A 25977-nucleotide genomic window follows, 5' to 3' on the forward strand; every position below is an offset into this window, starting at 1 on the left:
ATTTTCTTCTTTTTTTTTTTTTTTTTGGGTTGTATGGAAGCCCCAAACGCAATTTCATTGTTCTTGACAATGACAATAAATAAATAAATACTAAATAAATACTAATACTAAATGACAACAACAGTTGCCTCAAGGTGTTTACAGAGTTTCCTGCTAAGCAGCGCCATTAGCTGCTACTTGCGTTCAAGCTGATAGCCTTAAGCAGCGATAGAAATCTACTTTCAACTGAAAAGCTAGGTGCCACAAACCACTTTAGTTTTTGGGTTATTATGCTAATAGTAGCTAAAGTAGCCTACATCAGCATCTACTAGCATATAAACTGATAGCCTCAAGAACAGAAACACCGCTTTCAACAATAACAAGCTATTTTTCCCCCAGCGATTTCCAGAGTGTTATGCTAGCAGAATTAGCCACTAGTTATAGCTGATAGCCTCAAGCAGAGATGAATGTCACCACTGTACACAGACAGGCTATTTGCATGTTCTTTTGCCTTAACAAAATCTAGGAACACTGTTAACCCCACTGCATCTTTTCCTAGTAGTGGCTAATGTAGCCTACTACTATTAGCATACTAGCTCCAAGATGCATCAGATGTGAGTGATTTTCTAGTTCTCGCTACATGTGCAGCATCATTTCAAAGAATCACACTGCTCAGTTTAGCAAAGTAGCAGGGGAAGTAACAGTGTCTTATTTTAACATTCAAATTACAGTTTTGCATAAAATAGTACACTGTTCCCCAATGTTTATACCCTGTGATAATAGATGGTTATTAGATGACATTTAACAGGGTCTCCTATCAAAGACACATTAGAAAATGAAAAGGAAACTTTGACACAGATCAAACAACAATAATTAAAAAAAAAAAACAAACATGAAAAGAATCATTGGTAATGCCTCAAGGAAAACAATTAAGGACACAAATTAAGCAAGGTACTTAAAGAGAGACAACTAGACACATATTTGCACTCCTATAATTCTTTCATCTGAGTCTGAGGGGAGTTGCTTTGAGCAAAACTCAACATGCTTGATTTAGGAAACTCCCAGGGGTCACCACAGGCATAAGTAGCAACTATGTGCTTAAAAACCACACTTTACTTTAGGATATTTTTGTTCTATCTTAATTAGTCCAAAAAATAAATAAGGCTGCAGGAAGTTATAACTGAGTAGGGGAAACTCTCACAAGGTATCCCTGGGGTTTCCAGAGGTGTGGCGCATTGCTGAAGGCAACCTTTGGAAGCACAATGCACCACTGGGGACCTCATTGTTCAGTCCTGCTTGTTTCATTAATAACACGGTGTAGAAGAGGACAGAGTGGGGACAAGCTGACAGTGTGTTGCCTAGGAAAAGCCCAAAAAGGAGGCCTTTAATTAAGCTGCCCACTATGATCCCCCAGCATCAAACTATCAACAGGAGATGATGTTTGCCATTAAGCAAATTTAAATGAATTACCTTAAACAAGTTTACTACAAACACAGCTGCCACTAAAGCTCTCCTCTAAAAACTCGGGGCTGGGTGCTAAGTTCCTTCATCCAGGTCATCTCAAAGATCAGTGGCAGCTGTTCACTGCGGGGGAGCATTGCTCATTCACATCTTTACCAAATTCTTCAGAGATTTACACAAACACAGTCTTGCTCAAAGGAATAGTTTGACATTTTGGAAGACTTATTATTCTCATTTTTGTTGCTCTCTGCGCCTTAAATATGAAGTTAAGTGTTAACTTCATGACAATAAATGCACTTGCAATGCAATTGTCCTGTGTTACAATCTGAAATTGACTTGCAAATAGAAAGACTGAATCCCAAATCATGGCCAAATATTTTCATCTCAAGTACATGGAAGCTTATTATCATTTGAAATCCATCGAATAAATCAAACAACTCTAATTACATTGAATTAGCAAAACAAGTGGCTCAGCGTCACGGACAGGCAGATCTACCACTACCATCAACAGCAAACCCTGGCTCCAAATGGCTTCACAAAACAGAAGTGTCTCGATAAAACCATAGCACTACTACCTGAAAAAACCCACAGATGTAATAGCAGGGATAATCTTTGTTCCATAAACAACCCGTCTATAAACCACAGACTGAAATTGTCAGCTCTTTGCAGAGAATGGGTTTTGTTTTTCGTTTTTTTGTTTTTTTAGAAGCAATGCTGATGGGAAAACAACTTCTGGATGATGCTCCTGCTGTTTATATGTCAGTAGGGGAGCACTGATAGTCCTAAGTCATGGAAGACATCCCAGCATTGAAGATACTGACTAATCGTCTGTGTTCTTTCAGCACACTTTGTATAACTTGATATGCAATGACCTAAATGGTAGCATGGATCTGGGAATGATAAATGTGATGGGGGAGGTGTGAAGAGAAGACTCTATCCATTACCCTCACTGGAAGCGACTAGAACTATAACTGCACTAAAAAAAAAAAAATAGAGATAATAATTTAATCAATAAATTAAAAAAAATAAAAATAAAAATAGACCTTTAGAGAACTCAAGATATGACAGGATGAAACCCTGCAACAGAACTAATTGATGCAAAAAGTCCATGAAGTAAAAGTAAACAGATATATTTTAATCCGTACCACCTGTGTGAAGCAGATAACGTGACCTTTCGGTGCAAATGCCAGCTCGCGTTTCACTAATATCAACCAGAGCAAAAAACATTTAGTGATTCAGTGGTTAGAAGGTTCGACATTTGAATCGCATGGCTCTCTAAAGCCTTTCTTTGCAAAAGGTGCATGTTCTTCCTGTACCTGCACTGGTTTTCTCTGCATGCCAATCTTTATAAACACAAATCATACTGTTCTGCTGACGTGTGTTCCATTAACATAATGCTGAAAAGGAACAAAGTTTTGTAGCTTACAGTTCAATCCCAAAATGAAAAAGAAACTAGGGAGCTTTGCTTGAAAGAAAAATCAAAGACTAGTCCCTAACCTGAAAACCCTGGACAGATAATGATGTGAAAACATTTATGAATGAATCTAATAGGGGAGGAAAAAAAAAATAATGGCAGTAATAGATTAAAGAAATTCATAGCTTCTACTTTTATCTGCTGTTATTTCCTCTGTATCCTGCTTGCCGACCTCAAAAGTGCCACAAAAAAACCTTCAGCTCCTTTTTTAAAATAATACAGATGTATCTCTGTACAGCGTGATGTGAGAGAAAGGCAGACAGAGGTGAATTAAAAGTGATGGATATGAGATGAAGAGGCAAAAGCAGTTTAAGTTCAAACAAGCCATTGTTTAAAATCATGCTAATAACATATTATCTAACCCAACAGTTGGAGCTGTGGTATATAGGAGAAGGGGGAGGGGGGGGGGGAAGAGTCCCCTAGTGCTTTGGCCTACCAGGTGGTCAATTTAGGCCCAGACTTGTAATACAGTGGCAGAAATACTTATATTAAATTATGTAAGACATCTGGTGCAACACAGTGCATGCCCCCTATAAGAATAAAGACATTTTCACTAGGAAATTAAACATAATAATAAATACAGGGCCTTATCACTCCTCCTTCAGTTTGGAGTTTTTCCCCCCCTCTTAATTCTCTTCTCCCCCCCCCCCCCCTTTTTTTTTGGCATGACATCTGGGGAACAGCTGGTGCTTTGCATCATATGCAAGCACACATACACACAGTTGTTACACAGGGGTTAGGAGGTCAGAAGCCCGGTCTCCAGACACACCATTTAATCTGGTCTACGTATAGATAGTCTCTGCACAACCACAATTAGACAAAAACTGAGACACACACACACCAGACCCTCTCTCATCTCTCTTCTATACAAGGCAACCATTCAACCCTCTCTGGGGAGGGCAGAGATTCTCACTGATTAGCTCTGCCTTTCCAGATAGTGGGGAGTGGTGAGGATGGGGGGTGCGGGTGGAGGGTAGGCACGGCTACTAATTCAATTACACAGATTCTCGTCTGTGTTCAGGCCGACTCCCAGTTCCATGAATGGAATCAAAACCACCCCGGCCGAGGGGGGGGGGGGGGGGGGGGGAGCAGAGTGCCAAAAATGTGTTTACATTTGTGATTTACACTGGTTGGTTTTGTTTTAGCTTGGGAGAGGCCGCTATTATTCTCTGGCTGAACACTGGAAACCCCGTTATGAAATAAGGGTTTCACAGGATTTCTGACAAAACATGTAAAATGACCCCCTAAAAAGGGGAAAAAGACAAAAAAGAATCTGCAATTAGTTGCTATTAAAACTCAACTTTATCCACTCAGAAAGATATTTATCCCCATGAAGCTAAAGTGTATTTAGACAAGAGGCAAAATAGGCAAAAGTAAAAGACAACACAAACTGGAAATCCGAGTTGCTCTATATACTAAAAATAAATCTAAATATCATTTGTGTAATTGCTTTTCGAAAGCTACATCCACCAACAATAGTGCAATGAAATACTCCTATTTAAAGTTCCTGCTGCCAAGTTTCTGTGAGCAGCTGGCAAACAATAAGAACTGAAATGACAAAAGCACACACACCTGAGGAAAACTATCAAAAAGAAGCAGAAAGAAACTAAAACTACTCAAATAATGTGAATGTACAAATCATAAAATTATACATTTATAAATTTATGAAGCACATCTTCAGGTGCCGTGGTTAGCACTGTTGCCTCACTGCAAGAAGGTCCTGGGTTCGAATCCACCATCTGGCCAGGCCCTTTCTTTGTGGCGCTGGCATGTTCTCACCATATCTGCAGCCCACAGACATGCAGTCAGTCGGGTTAGGTTAATAGGTGATTCTAAATTACCCAAAGGTGTGAATGTGAGTGTGAATGGTGTCTGTGTTAGCCCTGCAACAAACTGGCAACCTGTCCAGGTTGTACACAGCCTCTTGCCCTGTTTTAGCCAGAATAGGCTCCAGCACCCCGTGACCCTGAATTGGAGCAGAGGAAGAAAAAAAAAAAAAAAAAAAAAGAAAAAAAAACATGGATGGATGTACAAAGTTTTCTTGTTAATTACATTCACTTCACATTTCACTTGTTTATTAACCATCATCCATCCCTAGAAGTAAATCTGCCCTAAAAAGAATTCCCTGAAAAAGCTGAAACATTAAAGACTGGCCAAGTCAACAAGATCCTTCCTTTTTCACCATCATAAAACAGAACAGAGAAGCCGTCAAACAAAAGTCTTAGTGCAACATTTAACATTAGATTATGCAAATGCACAAATCAAATTGGCAGAAAAATAATATCAGTATTAAATCGACATAAATACCATGTCATAACTTTTTTCTTTTTTGCTATCCATCTGTCTTGAAAATGGTTTCTGAAGAAGCTCACCAAGTTTCAGAGGTAAAAATCTGGGCCTTGGTCCAGTGTTTCAAGCAGGTTTTGCTGGACATAAAGATACCAGCTGCTAAGCAGTCACGGCATAGCTGAGCAGCTTGATTCTAATCATACTTTTGCACTCCTTGGCAGGGTGTGATACATCCTGTACTCTGGTTACACCTTCTGATCACTTTGCACAATCCTGTACTGCATTTGGAGCTAACATCTTGATGGGAAAAACACCAATTGCTTTGGTATAGCAAAGCTTCACCACTGGACTAATCTAGAGCTACTATCCATTGTTACTTTGGTCAATACACGGTAAAAATGTTGCCACTCACTGCTGGCAAAATAATAAAGCTCTTATATGTGCCAGAACAGCTGATAAAGGCTCAAAACAGTACCAACAGTGCTGCGTGAACATCAAATCTAGTAAGAAAGCTACAGAAGTTACTTGAGAAAATGTAATCGATGAGTGCCTTGATTGGAGGGAGTTTTTTATTTTGACACATTACACCAGCGGTCCCCAACCCTTGGGCCACGGACCCGGTCCGTGAGTCATTTGGTACTGGGCCGCGAGAGTGAGACTCGGGTGTGAAATGTATGGTTTTCACGGTTTTTAGCGTTATTTTGTTATTGGTTTTTTTTTTCCGTTAACTCGGTTTTCCGGATGATCTGATATCGTCGTGTTGGTGTTGTTCCTGGAATAACATAGTAAATGTTGTTTCAGGATCAATATTGCAAGTGACCAATCACATTCTTGTGACGTTATTCTTTGGCGCGCCAAGCCATTCATGCATTTATGAAATTCCAATGTTGCAAGGACAATATCAATTCTGCTTAGCGTTTATTAAAGGGTTAGGGTTAGGGTCAGGGTCCGTTGATTGGCGGACAGGGGCAGTTTCTTGCAGCTTAAGTACAGTTTTTTGTTTTACGGCGGTTTTTCCCGAAGTCGCCAAAGTATGACGTCACAACATTCTGATTGGTCACTTGCAATGTTGATCTGGGAACAACACCAACACGACGATATCATTTCGTGCAGGTTTTCCTGGGTCTTTTCACGTGTGTTATGAATAAATCTTATTTTTTTCGGTACAGGTACTAGTTTTATTTTGTTGTATTTATCCGCGACGCCTTAAAGGCCGGTCCATGAAAATATTGTCGGACACAAACCGGTCCGTGGCGCAAAAAAGGTTGGGGACTGCTGTATTACACCACAGAATAGTTGGCTTCTTTTTCCTTTTGGTCCTCTCGGGCTTTAAATGTGCTCACAGACATGGCCGCCAGGGTCAGTACATTATTTACAAGGTACAAGAAATCACCGGTTTAAAAAGCCATGTCTCAGTCTGGCAGTCTTGCAGATTAGGATGGTCCAACCTTCCTCATGAGCTGCTGACCTAATCTTCTTTTGCATCTCAGCCGCACAGATATGGGAGTCCTCTAATCCGCTCATTGGATGGACAGCTGCAAACAGACACTTAACGGTCTGCTGCTGTAGCTCTAGTCATTTTGGCCTTCAAAAAGCAATGCGGCCACGAGCTACAATATATGGATCGACATGTTTAAACCAGCAAAAGTACCGCTGAGCCACCCTTCATCTTTTTCATTACCTGCATTTGCAGTCAAGGTTTTCGAAGTGGTTTTTTTTCCCCCCCCAGGCATGACACTTTCTTAAAGCAAACTCCACCCCCACCCCCCAAAAAAAGTGTATGCAGCAATTTCAGGACAAGTGGATGTGATAACAGTTCCTGGCAGGTAAGCCGACAAACAGGCAGGAAAACCAATTAAAAAGCAGTCTGCTGGCTGCTCTGAGGCCCAGGCACAGCAAAGGAGAAGAAAAACATGACATGGGAGGTAAAGTGACTTACAGGCCTCCGACTGCCTATTGTGGGTGAACAATTCAGCTACTCCAAGCCCAGTTTTTCAGAGCCGTCTGCAAAGTGAAAGCCTGACCTCTTGCTTGTCAGTTCTATTGTTAGGAGAAGGCAAGAGCCGCTCCCAATTCACCTCATACTACATTAAATGCTATGAATTGTTTGGAGAGTTTCTGGCAACAGAAAGCAGACAAGGTGGTGAGCGTGCACACACTCGTGCACACATGCTTCTCGATTTTAAGATCCCATCGTTTCAAAACAGAGGAATTATAACAAAGACTGCATTTAATTCTAATGACCTGACCTTTGTTTTTAAAATACAATATCCACATTACTCACATTAGAGCAGGGCGATATGACCAAAAATATTTATCATGACATACATACAATTTGCGATAACGATATAACTGACGATATTATTGACAATAGACAAAATACTTTACAACTCCACAACTTTATTAGTGCAAAAGAAAAAAAAAGAAGAAAAAAAAAGATCAATGAATTTTCACTTAAACAAGCAGCTTTTATGTGCATTAAAGTTATATAAAAATTTAACAGTGCAAATGCAAATTCCTTGCTGACAGTTTAACCAAAAGGCATTTCCAGTGGAAATTGGCCGACATATGTATAATATCTACAAAACTTAAAAGGAGGTTATACACACAATATGGTAATATTATGTTGAAGCACAGTACGTATCACTCCTCGAAGCTCTGCCTACGATAGCCGTAATGCTCCGACAATCCATCAAGCGGTGTGGGTTCGTAGCTTAGCAAAGTCGTACTAAAACATTTGACAGATCTTCGAGCGCCGTGTACCACATAAAATCGTTTCGAGGTCAGTAAACACAACCAGAATTCATACATAAGGCACACGGGATTATAAGGGGCACTGTCGCTTTTCAGAAAAATCAAAGGATTGATTTTAAGTGTGCCGTATTTTCCAAAAAACACGGTAATAACGACGGCTCGCTAGCATGCGCTACCAAAAAGTGCTTTGTTGTGTATCTGACGGACGAAAGCTAAACCAGTTCCACACCACTGAAGTTGCAGCCATGCTTTTTCCACCATGTGCGTATGAGAAGAAAAAAAAAAAAAAAAAAAAAAAAGGCACTGCGCATGCGCGTTTTACCCAAATTCTATCGCGATATTTCATTTTCTTATCATTGCCTAACATTATACCGGTATTACCGTGAACGGTATGATATGGCCCAGCCCTACTGCTGATGTCATTCAGCTAGCATATCAGTGTTGCTCTATCATATTTAAACCATCTTGAGCTTACAGACCAAATCGTTGTAGTTAAAATCTAACTGGTGTCAAATTTCTTCTTGGTATTATTGAACACATTATCCAATCCACGCTGACAACCAGGTCTTGGTCAGCCATTTAATATATTAGAAACTGATTTATAGGCTAAACTACACCTGTGTCAAAATGACATGCAAAGTCATTATCTAATTAGTGTAATAATCTAATGTATGTAAAAATAATTAAAATTAACAGATGGAACAAAATGCTGGCTACAGCACTCACAGCATTTGTAGTGTAAAAGCACAGAAGTATAAATGAAGAGGAAATCGTCCTTAAGTACCTCATTTAGCATTGTAGTAACACTATAATTCTAGTGGTGTAGGAAGCATCTCGGCAGGGTTGTTCATCGTATTATGTTTTCTACGCAAGTGACAGTAATACTAAACTCAAGCTAAGTTAAGGCACGGTGACCCATTTCCTGTCATCACAAATCATGCAAGAGGAGTCAATTTTTTAGATACCCAGACAAACACAATGCTAAAAATTCAAAATGTCACACAGGCAGTGTGAATATCCCGGCCCTCTATGCACCACACTTCATCCGTTTACCAGATGTCTGTGCTGATTTACAGCCTAGCGAGCCCAACCTGTGTTATTTCATCCATGTGGCTGGGTCGGGGCTGAGGTGTTGACATGCTCGCTAACCACAGGCTTGGGAAGAGATAGGGCTGTAAGAATTAAGAGAGGGTTAGATTCGAATGGGGGGGAAAAAGAAAAAAAAAAGAAAAGGTGAGATAAAGAGAGAAACCGTTAGGGGGGGTTGTGGGGGCTGGCACAGCTACTGTTTCCTGCGAGGTCAGCAGACTGGGGCTGATTCCAGGACAGCTTATCTTTCAGCAGGAATACCACAACCAGACCAAAGGAAGAGACAGGAGGCAACCAGCACTATGAATTCTTAGCATGTTACATACCCGGAGGAGTTGATGACATTAATGACAGATACAAAGGGTTTTTTGTTTGTTTGTTTTTATTAGATGAGATCTGGGGCAAATCAGGAAAAATAAAATATGGTCAATGTGACAATTATGAACATTTCAAGTCCCGACATCCATATTTAAGCAACTTATACAATCCCTACCACAGTGTTTTAGAGGTGATGGAAGTTTAACCTTGAGCTCGACCGTGAGATTAGAAGGTCCAAACATCTGTGACGACGGAAGTCCTTCAACATAATAGCAGCATAAATAATTCACTGCTAATTATTATTCCAAATCTGCAGTCTGGGTTGCTGATATAAGGTTAAATAGTCTGTGCCACTGTAAAGATAATTTATCTAATCACAGCCTTATATGGTACCATAAAATCTGTTTTCAGAGTTATCAGGAAACATGTTGCCTTAATTTGTTAGTTTAATGATTGGGCGTCACAATAGTTATGGTCTAGTCTTACAGTAATGATACACGTGTCCCATAAATAATGTAAGCTGGCCTTGTTTCATTAACAGGAAAAAATAACATTAATATCATTAATCACTTGATTATTACTAGTGTAGGAAAATGGGTGGGGAAAAGTTCAGATAGTATTTTTTTTCCCTGTTGTATTGACCAGCTCCATCTATGTGTTTGGAATCTTATAATGTTCAATCAGGCTTTAAGGGACACAGGGGACTGGTGGAAATAGCTGGAAGCAAAAAAATTTGACTTCAGCTCATGTTTTGTAAAAATCAAGTTCAGGCTATACTCGTGGGGGAATTTCATTCATATCCTCTGATAGGTCTGTCTGCCTTAAGTACACGAACTGTCTTTTATTCTCTCTGATGTTAATGGACCAGCGTCAGAATTGAAATATGAGAAAAGTCCACCAATGTTTGTACTTTGTATGGTGTGGATAGAAAAGCCTCTTTAACCTAACTTTTTTTGTCTATTATTCATAAAGGAAGGGTTTTTGAAGTTTCCTTTGAGCCTGGAACTAAAAGTCAAAGCATGCGCAACATACCACAAGTACAGGAATTAGCAGCCATGGTGACAATGCCATTCAAACCGTGCTTGTGACAGATCTGTTATTAGTGTTGATCAACTTCTAAGGGAAATATCTCTCTTTAGCTCCTACGTATTCCACTTTGTTCACAAGGTAGTTGCTAACTTTCCTCCTGCTGTTTTGTGCTGCATAGTATGGAGTGGTTTTGGTAAAAACGACATGTAGCTTAGGAAAAATCCAGTCATTTTATAATTCTCTGTAGACTCATTATCAGTCTCTTATTGTTAATATAGAAATATGTATTGCAGCCATTTTAATGGACAGAAAAGTGCATTTTTGTTCTTGTCTCTCCATAAAAATGCAAGTAGTACCAGTCTGTTCGTCTCAGTGACCATCTGTGTATTAAAAAGGAAATTCCCTCCAATAAAAAGAAAAAAAAAAATGTCTGTTTCAGGTGAACACAGCCTGAAGTAAATCCATGCAAGGTGAAGAAAATCATTGGAATGCATGGCAGTCCAAAGTACGCAAGGGTCCCACGTTTCTCGCGAGTATTCACCTGCTCACACAGCTGCATTAAAAATAAGGCTTGGCAACACACTTAACAAAACTCTAATCAAGGAACAAGCTGCACTTGATATCTTGGAAAACAGATCAAAAAAATCCCATCTGCCACTTGTAACTGGCATATAAACCCAGCATGGTAGCAGTGCCTGTCGCCAGTTCAAAATCCAGACTGAGCCCCTGCATGAACATTTTCCTTGACAGCGGCCAGCAACAAATTTCCACCTGCTATCTGACCAACCTTATGAAAATAAAGAATATTTGAGCAAAATAAAGCTGAGGAGACTAGCGGAGCGCAGATTTATGAAATGCCTATTGAACAGACTGCTGCTTGTAGTATGAGAGATCGAAATCAAGAAGATTTTATCATTCCAGTAAGAGGGAACCCATGCGCTTCCTTACTCAACACCCCACCCCCTACAATAAAGAGGACCTTTAAAAAATAAAAACAAATCATGCCATTCTAATTTTTCCCCTCACTCCTCTCTCTATATTTTTACTTGATGTGGTCCAAATATATCACTGTAAGATGACTTTAAATTTAAATCTTATAAAACTTAAAAGTTAGTTTTTAAAACAACTTTTAGCGTCAGTTGTTCAGCTCATATATATCTAGTTTATATTTTTGAATAAAGTACTAGTGTATGTAAATGAGGATCACTATTTTGGTGCACTGCCGCTGTTATATGTTATGCCCCAATCACTGAAGCCCACAGAACTGGTCAGTGACCCCCTGGCAACCTCCAGCTGACAGGGAAAAATGACTATCCAGTGACAAATTGGCAAAACCTTTACTTTGAAGACAAATTGTCTCCATTTCTGGTTTTCAGTTTCACTACCGCTTAGCCATGCAAACTATGGGCAACTCGCAATCTACTAGCAACCAAAGCAATCACAGGGAGGCTTTTTATGCAGTAACACCATTGCAATCAAATTAACCTGAGGAGAGGAGGAACCACTCCCCAACCAGTTGGGGAATACACATATTTCCCTATTAATCAGAGGTTGCCACGGTGCCTCTATGTGACTGAGGCCTTACTTTCTCTTTATGCTGAAGCAGGTTCCAGGTCTCTCTTTTTCTGTCTTATCAGCAACACTGAGTCATCTCAGAATAAGTAGTAGAGCGATACGTAGCCTACGCAGTTCTGCTTTTCTGTTTGTACCACGCAGCCTGCGTCTATGCCAGGTGGACTGTGCTACAGTAACTGCGGAAAACCTTTGTGTATGCGAAAGATTATATGTGCAAAGCTGCCAGTGTGACTCAAACATTGTGAAGTATAACACTATAGAGATATTATATCTGATATGTATGTATATGTCTTGTTATAATAATATATCCCTTAACTGACCGCCTCTGTGTGCAGAGTGCATAAGACAGAAGCATGCTGCATTCACTGATATGATGAGTCTTAAAAACCCCAATAAGACAAGACTCAGCTGAGTCCAACAACTTTTTTCTGGCAGAAACCCTGAAGAGAGACATCATTCAATCATGTTGTCAAAGAGTTGAAGGAGTGGGCAAGGAAGCCTCCCAAGTAATTTCCCTGGGGGTGTGCTCTGCACTGGGGAGATAAGTAACCCGACTGAGGACAAGGCTGGCATTCTACCCCAACTCCAAAAGACAAAATGCCTGAGTCCATCTAAATAGAGGAATCTGACAATGGAGCATTTGTCTCTTTGCCAGCTGGAGAACAAGCTCCCCACAGACATGTAGATATGAAAGACAGTGCACAACAACTTTAAGCTCAGAAGATTACTAGGAACAATCTTATTTTAAATTGGCAAAGCAGAAAATACTGACACTGGATTATCTCAATTAAATTCAAACCAGGACCACGAGTGATTATACCGCTGTTTGCAAACAGTGGCCTCTGAAATTAAGCATGCGGTGATTATGAAGCATAAAATCTCATGGTTTTCATTTATTCTCCACCAAGAATAATGCCAAGATGAAGTCAAGACCTTGTGGAATCACATGCAATTCATGTAGTGCACATACATACAGTTACTTAGAAGCTAAAGGTGTAGCAGTGATTACGCAAAGCCGACAGCAACTTTTGACTTCGGATCAATGGAAAAAAAACCGCATCTCCAGACATTCCTGCCTGAATAACATTTCAACATGTGCAGGTAGTACATTTAGCAGCCTAGAGTTAAATTGTAACATGTTAATATGACATATCTTATTTGTTGATTACACTTTTAAAAATGCAATGAAACTGTAGCAGAAGAAGAGACGTCTGCAGCCAGCAGACTATACTCAGTCAGTGGCAGCTAATGTTACCACAGTATTCTTGGGGGCTAGCTGCATTAGTGTGCACTGTCCATAACCCATTGCACATATAAAATCCTATTTTAAGCCACTTGATTAACACTGAGCGCTCCACATGTAATGTAAGCCAGCTGCCTGAATCGTTTCACTGCCCAAAAAAAAAAAAAAAAAAAAAAAAAGGAGGGGGGGGGGGGGGGGGGGGGCAATGTTTACAACTCCACATAGCAAAGCACACTCTGTTTGAGTGGTGTTTTGTCTTCTTCTTACTGTCCCCATTTTCTACTCCGAGTGGCCTGGCAGCGCTCCCGTGTGCTCTCCTTTAACTAATAAACAAAGGATGGTTTCCCTTATATAGCTCTTTTCAAAGTCTACAACATCCACATGCAACATCAGAGGTTTGCAGGGAGGTGGGAAGCACAAGCCTGTTCCAGACAGAAAGGCTTCGGCCAAGGGCAAAGGAGCACTGACAGTGCGATTGTGTAACACTCATACATTAACAGCCACTTAAAGTGCTATTTCTGGTGCCATCCATCTGCAGAATTTTGCAGCGTCAGGTTGGATAAGTTTGTGAGGGGTGCAAAGCGAGACACATACTATGCAAAAGTATCTGGGGGGGGGGGGAAGCATCATACCAAGAGGAAAGCAAAGAAGGGAAAAAATTATAAAAGAATATTAGTATAATGTTCGAACACAAAATATGCCTCCAGTCAGATTTTACAAAAAAGGACTTGCAGAATATCGGATTTTCACAACACAATTAAACTTGATAAAGGATTCACAAAACTTATGATATTACAAGACATTTAAAAAATAAAAATAGCATTCATTGTAGTATTTTTTTTTAGATGAAGAGGTTAGGTCTAGGGCTAATGTGAACCAGGAGGGTGCAGGATGGTGGTTCCAACTGGCATATCAAGTGACAGTAAACATAATTACCACAACATACTAACATCAACAAATCTATAAGGCAAATCGTGGCAAAAAATACAGGATGAGCAAATGCCTTTGACATAGCTGGGACTCGGTTTGTATACAAAATAACATGAAGTTAAAACAAAGAACCAAACCACAGTGACCCAAAGTGGCCAGCAACCAACTCTAGACACAAATATGAGTCAACGTGCCGGCCGCAGTGGCCAGGTTAGAAAAGGATTCAGCTAGAGAGAAGCCTCAGCAAGACGCCTCATCGTCCCATCATCCAGATTTTAAAAATAACCTATACTACAACATAAACTTTGCAAAGATAAAAAAGGAAAAGAGAAAGAAAGGATAAACATACTAAAGAGAGGCATGTTGGTAACAAGAGGATAAAGTCAACTCAGTGCTGACAAAGCACATTAGCAATCAACCATGTGTTTAACTGATGTTTAAAAATGTATGTGTTCTGCTCTCTGATACTGATGGGAGCTGTTTTGGAGCCTTTATAGAAAATGCAGACTGACCTACAGAAGCTCAAAGGAATAATCCAGTTCTTTCTAGTCAAACGCCTTGTAATTTGATTTCTATTTGGACTGATAGTAATAAACTAAGTGGTGAAGGAGCCATGTTAGGCTAAATAAGACAAATGCATTTAACAACACTTTATCAAAGCCCTTTATCAAAGATTTTCAAAGTTCTCTTTTATAGCAACTATAATGGTTTTAAAGCATTAAGGCCTGCCTGCGACCATGTAGTAATTAATATGGGAAAATCTGCATGAACATATGGTGTTTCATTTTATGTTATATTATGTTACATTGGAAAAGGTGCCCAGCCTACAAACATACAGATTTCACCATCACTAAAGAAAAACAGCCACGTCTGATGTGATCCATTAAAGGTAAATGATGTGAAGTTTTACTGTCATAGTTCATGATTTTCATGTCCAGACCATTTGCTCTTTCTGCTCTGCAACACTGAAGCCATTTCGGTCCCTCTGCCAGTAGGGCGGCCTTATATAGAGAGGTGACTCCCCATGAAAAGCATTTAGAGCAAGAATTTATACTTATGGGAAAACCAAGAATAGCCTCCCCAGGCTGCAGGAGGGCTAGGGAGGAGCTAACGGGTGATGGTGGAATACATTTCCAGTACTCCCAGAATGAACACTCACCCCTGTGCAACAAAGCTCCAAGCTGCTCCACAACAGCTTCCAGGGGGAATTCCAGAGTAGGATTATTTTTCACGAAGCGCTACGTCACAGCGACAGAAATAATTTGATGAGTGACACGAATGTTGAAATTTGTCAACAAACAACATTCATGTCGAGTAACGAGAACACCATTTGTCCATGACTTCGTCGTGACGTTATTCCCCAGCTGCCCAGGCGGCTTCAAAGCGACAGAAGAAACATGTCCTCATCTTTAAAATAGAAGGGTGGGTCTGAGGTTTTCATTGGCAGAGCAATCAAATCATGATGTGCTCATCCACCACTGTTAATTTTCTGGCAGTGGATTCGCTAGATTCCCAATGGATTCTGGAGATGCTGCTCGCATACCACCACAGCAGTGCATTTTTCCTTTCTTTATGCTGTTGTCTTCTTACACCACAGCAAAACTCTTGCTCTTTTTGTTGGACAATGGTCCGGCATCTGAAGTTTTGGGTTGGTTAAAAGAGACAGGACAACAACCTTTGATAAGTAGACCGAGACTGCTAGTGTGAAATCTAGTAAATGCCCAATATTCCCTTTACTGACCAGCAGTTGGAGTTTTTCAGTGTTTAAATTACATGCAAGTTATCCAAGAGAAACAGGCATAAGATGTGTAATCAGAAAACAATTACTAAGAAAGACAACATTTAGAGAATCCCTATAATCTGAAAGAGTTCTGAGAAATTCATCATCGCATGTACAACTCCCGACTTCAAAGATTCATTAGTCGATTCATGAAGTTAAACCACTGCTGTAGCACAGAGATAGCTGCATAGTTTAATTTCTACTGCAGACTGACTCTATTACATTCTCTATTTAACAGACAAGATCCTGCAACCTTTAGGCAACTACTACGTTTTCTGGTTACTTCAGCCAAATCAAACAACCCCCAAGCAGAGAGAAGAGGAGGGTAAATGAAGATTGAATTTTACTGCCTAAAGCAATGTAAGATTTGCTGAAGAGAAATGTGAAAATTACAGCATGTTACATACTAACATGGTTCACAAGGGTGGCTGGCCACATGTGGTTTTGTACAAAACAGCCAATCTACACTGTTTGCAGTGAACTAGGAGTACCACACACCTGATTAGGTTTCATTTCTGCCCTGGTGACTAAGAGGCATGAGCCTCGAGGTGGCAACTACGGCAGCATGGATTTCTGCCAGAGATGCAGTCCAGTAATAGCTGAAGAGCTCAGCTGTAACCTGAAACACATTTCGGAGCAGATACTCTTTCATCCAAAAATTGAGATGATGGTTGACTTTGTCCAAAAGCCCTGAAACTGCAAGCTGATGTTTTAAAGAGAACCTGGATTTGTTCCAAGAAACACTGATCTGTCTTACAGATGTTTATGTAGCTTAAAAGGACATGTGTTTCATCATAGTGAGTTTAGATTACAAGCAGAACAGCTACCTTGGGGCAGGCAAGTTATTTTCCCGAAGCACCACATGGAAACCTGGGACTATTGCGGAGGCCAGCACAAATAGGTTTATAAAGAGATAAAAACATCCATCCGTCCAGTCGCAGGGCTAACACACAGAGACAAACAACCATTCGCGCTCATTAACATAATAGATGCACACTAAAACCAAAGTTCATTATTATAATCCAAAAGCTTGCAACACAGCCCCATCACAAGCACTTAAAGCAAAGAAACAGCACTGGAATTCAGCAATGACTGGTGTTCATTTCAAAGTATTAAACTGAAACAGGATTACTTCGCCACACTTCACCTTGAGAGCGCTACATCATATTCAACACGGTATTATTTCCTGAATTTATGAAAGCGATTGTCAGACAGCATAAGAACGTCTATGTTCCAGCTGAAGGATCGACCATCTCTAGTTTTGACAGAGATAGATAACTGCTGCGTCGAGGTTGGAAGCTCTGTTCTTTCAGGTGTGGAACATTTGACAAATCAATTTGGCAGGACAGTAAATTCTCAGCTCCTCTGTTGCCAAATAAGAATATCCTGTGTTAAAAGCCCACATTAGATGCTTTAATGCTAGAAAGTATGATTCGGGACAAAATATAAATGTATTTCTGGGCACAATAGCACTCATTTGTTCCAGTTTAAAACCCTGTTGTCGTAGTAAGCAGCATGAGTTTCCATCTCTCGTCTCTATGACAACCATACTGGCTACCGCTGCTCCAAACTGCAAGGCATGACCAAAATTTTGTATTTTTAAACCAGACTGAGGGTCGTCCGCCTCGTATCAAAGAATGTACAGAGCCACATACGGAGCCTGCTGCAGGGCAACAGTTGCTCAGACAGACTGCTTGCTCCTCCTAAAACATACTTCATGTTTAATTTTAGACAAAACAGAAACCACCACCCCCTCGGCGCGCACACACAGTGAACATGTCCTGCCCTTGAGTCATGCTGAGTATTTAAAACTAATCAATTAGGAAAGGCTAGTTGTGCAGAAATAGCTCTTCATGTTACCAGTGGGCAGTCACGGTACTGGCTTCTATTTGTGATGCAATCTACATGGGATGGTGAAGTGAGTGGGAGGCAGGCAAACGAGAACTCAGTGGGAGGTGGGAAAAAACAGAAAGTAGATACGATGTGCCAAGAAGGCAGCCTCTGCTGCATCCATCCAACTGTAACCATCATCCTAAAGTTACACATCACAATCAGTGCACTTGTTTGCTTGTTCAACTGGTAGTATTCTTTAATATCTGGGCATTAATCTTTACACTGTTCATTTTTTAATGTCGCAATACAATATTCTTTTTTTTTTCCCACAGACATTTTAAAGAATTAAAAAGCCTGGCACTGAGACTTCGATATGTTATGAGCCAATCACTTGCTGCCAGTTCTTACCTCATAAATGAAGGATAATCGAAAGTTATCCAATCGTTTCTCTATCTGACACTATCCAAAAAGTGCACATGAGAAGAAGGCAGGCACAGGGAGCCTCTCTGATGGGAATCTTGTGATTTCACTCTTGCATTTAAGGCCATGCATGCCTAGGTTGGGCACAACAAACTGTAAAATTCTCTGATTTTGTTAACTTGAACTGGGCCAGACACTCATTAAAATGTCTCCAGTCAGATCCTGGCATAAAGAACACCAAAATATTCTTTTTTTTTTTTCTTCCCAGCATGTGAGACATTTAATTGTACAAACTGAAGTTTGAAAGAAAGAACCCTTTGTATTTTAATCTTTCTGCCTCTCCCTGTTAAATCCAGAATCAAACTCCTTCTCCTCACATACAAGGTCTTGAATAGTCAGGCCCGTCTTATCTTAAAGACTACATAGTACCACATCACCCCAACAAAGCACTTTGCTCTCAGAATGCTGGCTTACATATAGGATGGCTCCTAGTTTGGATTATGGAGACAGACTCTCTCTATATTTTTAAGATTAGGCTTCAAACTTTACTGTTTGCTAAAGCATATAGTTAGGGCTGGACCAGGTGACCCTGAATCCTACCCAGGTTACTCTGCAGCAGGACTAGGCTACTGGGGGTTTCCCACTGAACAGTGATGTTCATACACCACTCTGCATTTAATCATCCACAGTGTCTATTGTCCTGCCTTCCTCCTCTCACCCTGATCGGTCATGTGCATCCCTGACCCTGGTTCTGCTAGAGGTTTATTCCTGTTAAAAAAGGAGTTTTTCCTTCGCACTGTTGCCAAGTAATTGCTGATTGTCTGATTGTTGAGGTTTTCTCGGTTCTAACACAGGTTGTTAGAACGTTGGATGGCTGAAAATTTCCTCCAACTCAACGAGGGGCAAACCGAAGTCCTCGTATGTGCTCCTGGCAGATTTTTATCGCAGATAGTGAAAGCTCTTGGTCCTCTCTCGGGCTACGTCCACACTAGCCCGGGTAGATTTGAAAACGGTGAAAACGCGTCTACACTAGCGTTTTCAGTCGTTTTCACAGAGTTGTGCATCCTGATTGATACGACCCAAAACGCTTACATTCCACGGAGATTTTCCGTTTCCGTTTTAAAAAAATAATCCTGTCCACACGTAAACGCAGAAATGAAGGAAAACGCTGCTAGGAACATGCCAAAGCAACAGGTGGTGATATATTCCTAACCGTGTAGAAATGTTGGCCAATCAGAAGTCTAGAAGCCTCGGTGGGAAAAAGTAAACAAAACTGGGGCATAGAAGCAGAACCAAGTCGTATGTGTGGAGGGACAGTAACTGTGTGTATATGTAAGCATTTAAACACCGCAGAGAGTAGAAGTAACAGTATTGTAGAAATTAATTTCACCGAAACAATAACGTGGCGCACAGTGTGACGTCAAAAAAAAAGGCGCACATCTTTGACGCTGCGTTTTCTCCGTTTTCCTCGTCCACACGTAAATACAAAAACGGAGTTTTCAAAAACATCCACCCTGGCCGGAGTTTTTAAAAATCTGCGTTTTCAGTGACCAAAAACGCCGTTTACGTGTGGACGAAAGGTGCAAACGCATAGAAAAATCTGCGTTTTCAAAAATACCCGGGTACGTGTGGACGTAGCCTCACATTGGATGGTCATGTGAAATCTCTGGTTCGGTCTTGTTTTTATCATTTAAGAAATGTGGCTAAGCTAAGCCAGATTTTATCTCGCTCTGAACTGGAGATTGCTATACATGCATTTATTTCCTCGTGCTTGGACTATTGTAACTCGCTGTTTATGTGTCTAAGCAAAGGTTCTCTGGATCGTCTGCAGCTAGGCTTTTGACAAAATCCTCTAAGTATTCACATGTGACACCGTTGCTATCTCATCTCCACTGCTTCCTGTTGAATTTAGAGTCCATTTTAAGATCCTGGTCTTGACTTACAGAGCTGTGCACGGACTGGCACCAGCCTACACCTCTGATCTGCTACAGCTCTGTCTTTTCTTTTTTTTCAAAAAAAAAAAAAAAAAAAAAGAAAATTTATGACTCGTTATCTTATGTGCAGCACTTTGTGATTCTGTCTAGAAAGGTGCTATATAAATAAAATTATATTTATTTATTATTTTGGGTTCATTATTTTAAAATATAAAGCGCCTTAAGGTGGCGGCTGTTGTTATTTAGCACATAAAAAAAAACTGATTTAAATTGAACTGAAAATTATTATATAATTATTATACATAGAGGGAATTCTGCAGTTGTATCCAGAACCGCAGAACAAGAAATATAACAATGGAACAGACACTTCTGCCTCTACTGTGTGCAGGTCAGCCATACGGCCATGTTGAAGCTCTTGCCTCCATGAAAATGGCCCTACAGAGCCTTTTCAGATGAACTCTGTGAGCTGACATGAAACATTAAAGTTGTAAATCTTGTCACTGGGTCAGGCCTATCTGATTTAACACTTTGATTTACACAGCAGCATCAGGTGGGGTTTAATGTGGGCTGCAAGCGCTCCTCGAGTATTTAATTTGTCATAAACACAGCAGAAGAACTGATTTATTTGCTTACAGAGCAGCCATGCAAACTCACACTGCAGTTATGCATACACAGGTTGTTAGAATACAAGGCAGGAATGTTGGACTCCACCAGTAACAGTGCAAAGAGCTTCAAAGAAAGGTATGTAGGGAGTATAAACCACTGAATAGCTTTTGCTTAACAAAAACAAAACACTCTTTTTCAATAAATCTCAAGGATTATATTTAAGAGCACGTTTGCACCCATGGATTGAAAAGATTCATTAGCTGAATCCAAAGTTACAGCTATGCTTTTTTCCATCACTGAGGCTGAAGAACATAAAGGACAAAGATAAATGTCAAAATGTTAGTTTCACCAAAGAGACCCACCACACATACTGACATGCTGAAGTCAAACAAAAACCTGATTTAAGCGACGGAAAGTTAGACCATCAACCATTCACGACTGATAAAACAAGTCTGCTAGTCTAGTTGTTCAGAGGCTGAACTAACAAAGTAGCAAAAGAGAGGAACAGGTGATGTAAAATAGCCCAACAAGACATCCCTAAACAAGGGCAAGCAGGCGCCGTGTATCCAAGTACGAACGCTGAACGTAGATGAGACTATTCTGACTAAGCCTGCTCAGTGCATGCTCAGGAGTAAAAGCTTTAATGTCATCGTTAAACAAATCAACAGCATCAATGTGACATGAGTCAAACTGCAAATGTGATTAGGCATGCTTGAGGTCATCACTCCCCTTTTCACCCTGACAAGTAATTCATACAATGATCATCTATAATTGCATACCCACACAAGAACATTGTCACTCAAACAGTTTAAACTACACCAATTATCTTTGCCAGCTTTCTCAGCCAAACAGCGATTCTTAGTTACCAATCTGGCAACCAGCTCCAAACATTTGTTTCAGGCCCTGAGAGCCACGTTAAAAAAAACAAAAAAAACAACAAAATTAATTCCAGGTGACCAGCTGGGAGCTGCCCTGGGAAACAAACGAAGAGTAGAGACAGAGCTTCACGAGGTCAGTGCAGCATTAAAAGCAACCAGAGCTGGTTTACCTCAGAGCGACTCTGGAACGAGCATCAAGGGATAGCTGCTGCTTCAGAATTTTGAACCTAAGCTGTATTACGTTTGATGAATGTAGCTTTCGTTGCACAACTTTCACTGTTTTCCCTCCACCTGCATTACAAATAGTCTGTTCACTTTGCAGCTTTTGCATAAAATACTTTTTTAAAGGGTAAACAGTTCACAAGCAGAGTGTTTTTTCCCCTTCTTGCAGTCTCTCAAAGAAAATCTCAATAGAAAACTTGAACTTGCTTGCTGTACACAACAACACTGCTGACCCTGACCATGAAAATAACACTTTCTGTATGTTCCTTTTCCCCCTGCCAACAGAGCACAGCAGAAATATCTGACTGAGCATGGCAACCGCAAACTAATCCGCTGCATTATCAGTGTCATTAAAGTGTCATTACAGTTTGCTCATTACTTCCTCTCTGTGGTCAGAGGTGACAGCAGAGGCCTGATTTCATGCAGAACAATGAGAAAAATCAATAAACTAGCCATGTGCAGCTGATGAGTAACCCCACAGATTGGACTTGAAGCCAGGAGCACATTTCCATTGAAAGTTAAAATCCCCAACAGATATCGACAAGCTAAATGATAATCACACTCCATGCAATCTTCCAGCTGTAAACTTCTGCTAAACCTATACATACAGCATTTATTAATGTGAGAAATCTTTAAAATAAAATAAATAAATAAATAAATTTTTAAAAAAAAGTGTGATACTTTGAAATGCAGATTGAAATACTTTATCAAGAACATCTCTGCAATTCTCACTCCATCTCCATTGACTTCAGCACCAAATAACTGAACAGTTACACTGGGGGGGAAAAAACAGAAGGAAAGAAAAATTTAAAAAAGGGCTTTTGTGCAGGACTCCGCTTTGAAAAACTACTAAGAGTCTAATGGATGCATAAACACACTCTCCAAAAGGTCAGCACGGTTGCTAATGTAATGAAAACGCTGTTGATTGCTGCTTTTATGTCAAGGAAGCCAGAGTGAGTTTGGCCAGTTTAATAAATGATCGGTGTCGTCGCCGGTGCCAGAGCTGCATACCAAGCAGCGGCGACGGCAGATAGTAACAGCTAGGTACGGGGGCTCGGGAGAATGACATTTTCAGAGATGTACAGAAGAATAAATGATAAGCACGAGAAAACAGAAGCTGGGCTCATTAGACGAGAGCTGCCATTTTGAAAGGACAGATTTTAACAAAGGGCAACTTGAGGTGGAGCGATGACATTCTCTTTTGCTGAAGCCTCTTTATTAACTATAGATTTCTGGGCAAACATATCCGATATCTGCCGAGCATTCCCCACGGGGTACGCTGTCCTACTGTCAGCCGGATCTCAACGCTCAGACTCATGTTCAACATACCTAAAAGAACAGTCACAGGAGAGCATTCTCCCGAGGCACTACACACACGCTCAAGCCTGCAGCCAATAAGGTCATGTGTCTTCTTCTGACAAGCCAAGGTCTGGGCAGCTTTTGGGGGTGGAGGAATTCAAGGGGGATCCAAAGGAGGTGTGTGTGCGCGTATTAAGGGGGGGGGAGGGGGGGGGGGTTCAGGAGAGTACTTTTGCATTACAGGCAACTCTTCCTCCATACCTGGCCAGCAATCTCATGAGAACTGTCACAGTCTACACACCAGGCTCACTGAAATTCCCAGGCTGCTGATAGGTCCATTCATTCTAATACTAGCAGCGATGGCCTGCACTGATCCTTCCTCACACACAAACTTAGCATACACACACACAGGTGATCTCCCAGCTCAGTCCCACGCCAAACAAGAGGAGACATTTGGAGACATCACCAAATTCCCTGCTATACTAATAATAACAACAACATGTGATCAGTGTAAAAACATAACCAGCCTCGTCTTTCTATGAAGGGGTGTGGCAGCTGAGCCACTCATCCTCACCATTTAGTCCATACAACCTGCTGCAGTGGTGGAGCCATACATTACTCCAAGATGTCGCGGTTCGCATTTTCCATCACAGGTTAGCCAGAAGAATGGCAATCACGTGCACTCAGCCACGGATAAAAGGTGGCAATAACGCCTACAGCTCAAACATAGGTGCTCCCCTCCTCCTGCAAGCCATGTGATATTGGGCGATTGTAACTGGCTTCGTACAGGTTGCAGCCTTTAACGCGTGCGTTTCCGACGCAAGCGCGTGAAAAACGATGATTTAAAAAGTTGGAAACAATTGCCTGCTCGTACGAGAGGCAGCTTGACTGACATGGAAACATGGCGGAGGTTGGTTTTCTCCGGCCAGTGCAATGCAAGTTAGGATACCAGCCGCTCCGTGAACTCTTTAGACTCCGCACTCACCGCACGCTCGATCCTGCGGCTTCAAAGGCCAAAAGAAGGGAAAACGGAAAGATAAGAGACAGAAAACCAAACTCACCGGGCGACCCCCTGCTGCAACCATGTGGTCTGTACAAGTCGCCCAAGAAAGAAAAAGCAAAAAAACGACGCGATGCAACCACAAAAGTCAGCAATTAGAGACCCCCACAAGTTTCGTTAATTCAAATGAGCATCACGGCGACTGAAAGACCGCAGATCCATTCAGAAAAAAATGCAGCGCAGTCACAGAGCAGAGAGAGGGGCTGGGACTCTCACGCTCACACACAGCATGCAGTTTGATTAAAAAGCTTGGTCGGAGAGGTCAGGCAGATCTGCTGCTGCCAGGGGGGGGGGAGATGGTCACCAGATTAAACCGATTACGGGGGGGTGTAAACCTACCTTCAAATGCTGGGGCATTTCAGGCAAGTCAGCCCTGAGAAGATGCACATTAGCCGGCAGCCCCGCTCCTCAGCACTAAAATATCCTGCGCGTTGAGGGGAAATTTCCAAGTGGCCAACAGTGTGTGAGCAGCAGAGGTACCGTGTGTATGTGTGTGCGTAAATGGGGAGGGGAGGGGACGGGGGGATAATCCTACGGTGGGGCAAAAAGGAAATGCGTCATTATTAATGGCCCAAGCGTTTTGTAGTCCGTTTGGTCATATCTGTACCCAGTTAAACTACAAAATGGATCGGGTTCGGTGATGTAGTGTTAGTTTCACACTGTTCTTTTTCTTCCTGTTTTTTTTCTTCTTCTTTTTAGTAACAGACGAGCATTGATGTGCTAAAACCAGAAACTAAAAAGAAAAGAAAAGAAGAAGAAAAAAGACACGCAAAAATCACCACCTGCTCAAATATTTTGAAAGTCCAGGGCTTGGGAAAAAATATTCAGCTTTGATTTTATAACACAGAAGGAAATGTACCTAGTTGATAATTCTCATATTTAATGCTACTGCTTCTTCCCACACTGAAAAAAATGGAAATATCTGACTGACTAAGCAGTATAGTGGACAGCAAAAGATCTCTAAACCACTTGTAGGGTCACAAAAACATGTTCATACACCAGTGACTGAGAGAAACTTTCTCTCTCCAGCAGACAAATATGCAGATGTTGATACTGATGTACAAAACTGCACAATATGAGCCAATTTTCCAAATCAGGAAACACTAAAAAAACAACAACTTTTTTTTGACTGAACACTGAACTGAAAATCAGCAGATAGAATAAATTGAGCTTGAGCTTATAGGACTGGCACATTTTCTAGAATGCATCTTAGACTGTCTCCATCACCTCTCAGGTTATATACACACAGTCCCTTTGACCTTGACTGAGTTATTGTCTTAAACTCAGTGAAGTTCCCCCAAAGCCCCAGAAGACAGCTGCACATATGTCACAATAGTAATAAATGAAGAACTATGTATTAAGTCAACGTCATGAAAGTGGATGTCTGAACTGCTAATTTCATCCAGGCCACAGTTCTGAATCATCAATGTTTGTCAGCCTTCTTACTGACATTCACATCACCCACGGCCTGCCACGCCACTAAAGTGAGGAGCTGAGCCAGTAAGTTTCTTTTTAATAACCAACTGAACTGCTTAGCGGCTTTAGAACTGGGAAATAATGTAAAAACAATCAGTTATGTGTGTTATTATGTTATACCAGTTCAACCCACTTAATCAAAGTGGTCAAATGGAGCTCTATGTGCTCCATGATTTAAATGATGGATTTAAACCACTGATTTAAGCCATTTGGGAAATGGGACCCAGCAAACTATGTGGGAGCGAGACAAATAAAGGAAACTCTACACAGTATTTAGGTGTTTTACTTTACAGGGGCCACTCTGGTTAAAACTGAACAAGAATATAAG

The 25977-nt window shown here is 40.9% G+C and overlaps 1 protein-coding gene across 1 annotated transcript in view; it reads right to left on the reverse strand.

Annotated features, from left to right (window-relative positions):
- Positions 1-24651, reverse strand: part of LOC146583066 (talin-2) — a 108615-nt gene extending 83964 nt beyond the window's left edge. Inside the window, exon 1 of the mRNA XM_085266750.1 lies at positions 24513-24651. The gene's annotated coding sequence lies outside the window, so the exon portion shown is untranslated. The remainder of the gene's footprint in view (positions 1-24512) is intronic.
- Positions 24652-25977: the final 1326 nt, after the last annotated feature.

Source organism: Mchenga conophoros, linkage group LG1 (assembly GCF_057382185.1).
Source record: "Mchenga conophoros isolate Kocher_MC1m ecotype Shallow Benthic linkage group LG1, M_conophoros_male_GT1.1, whole genome shotgun sequence".
NCBI lineage: Eukaryota > Metazoa > Chordata > Actinopteri > Cichliformes > Cichlidae > Mchenga > Mchenga conophoros.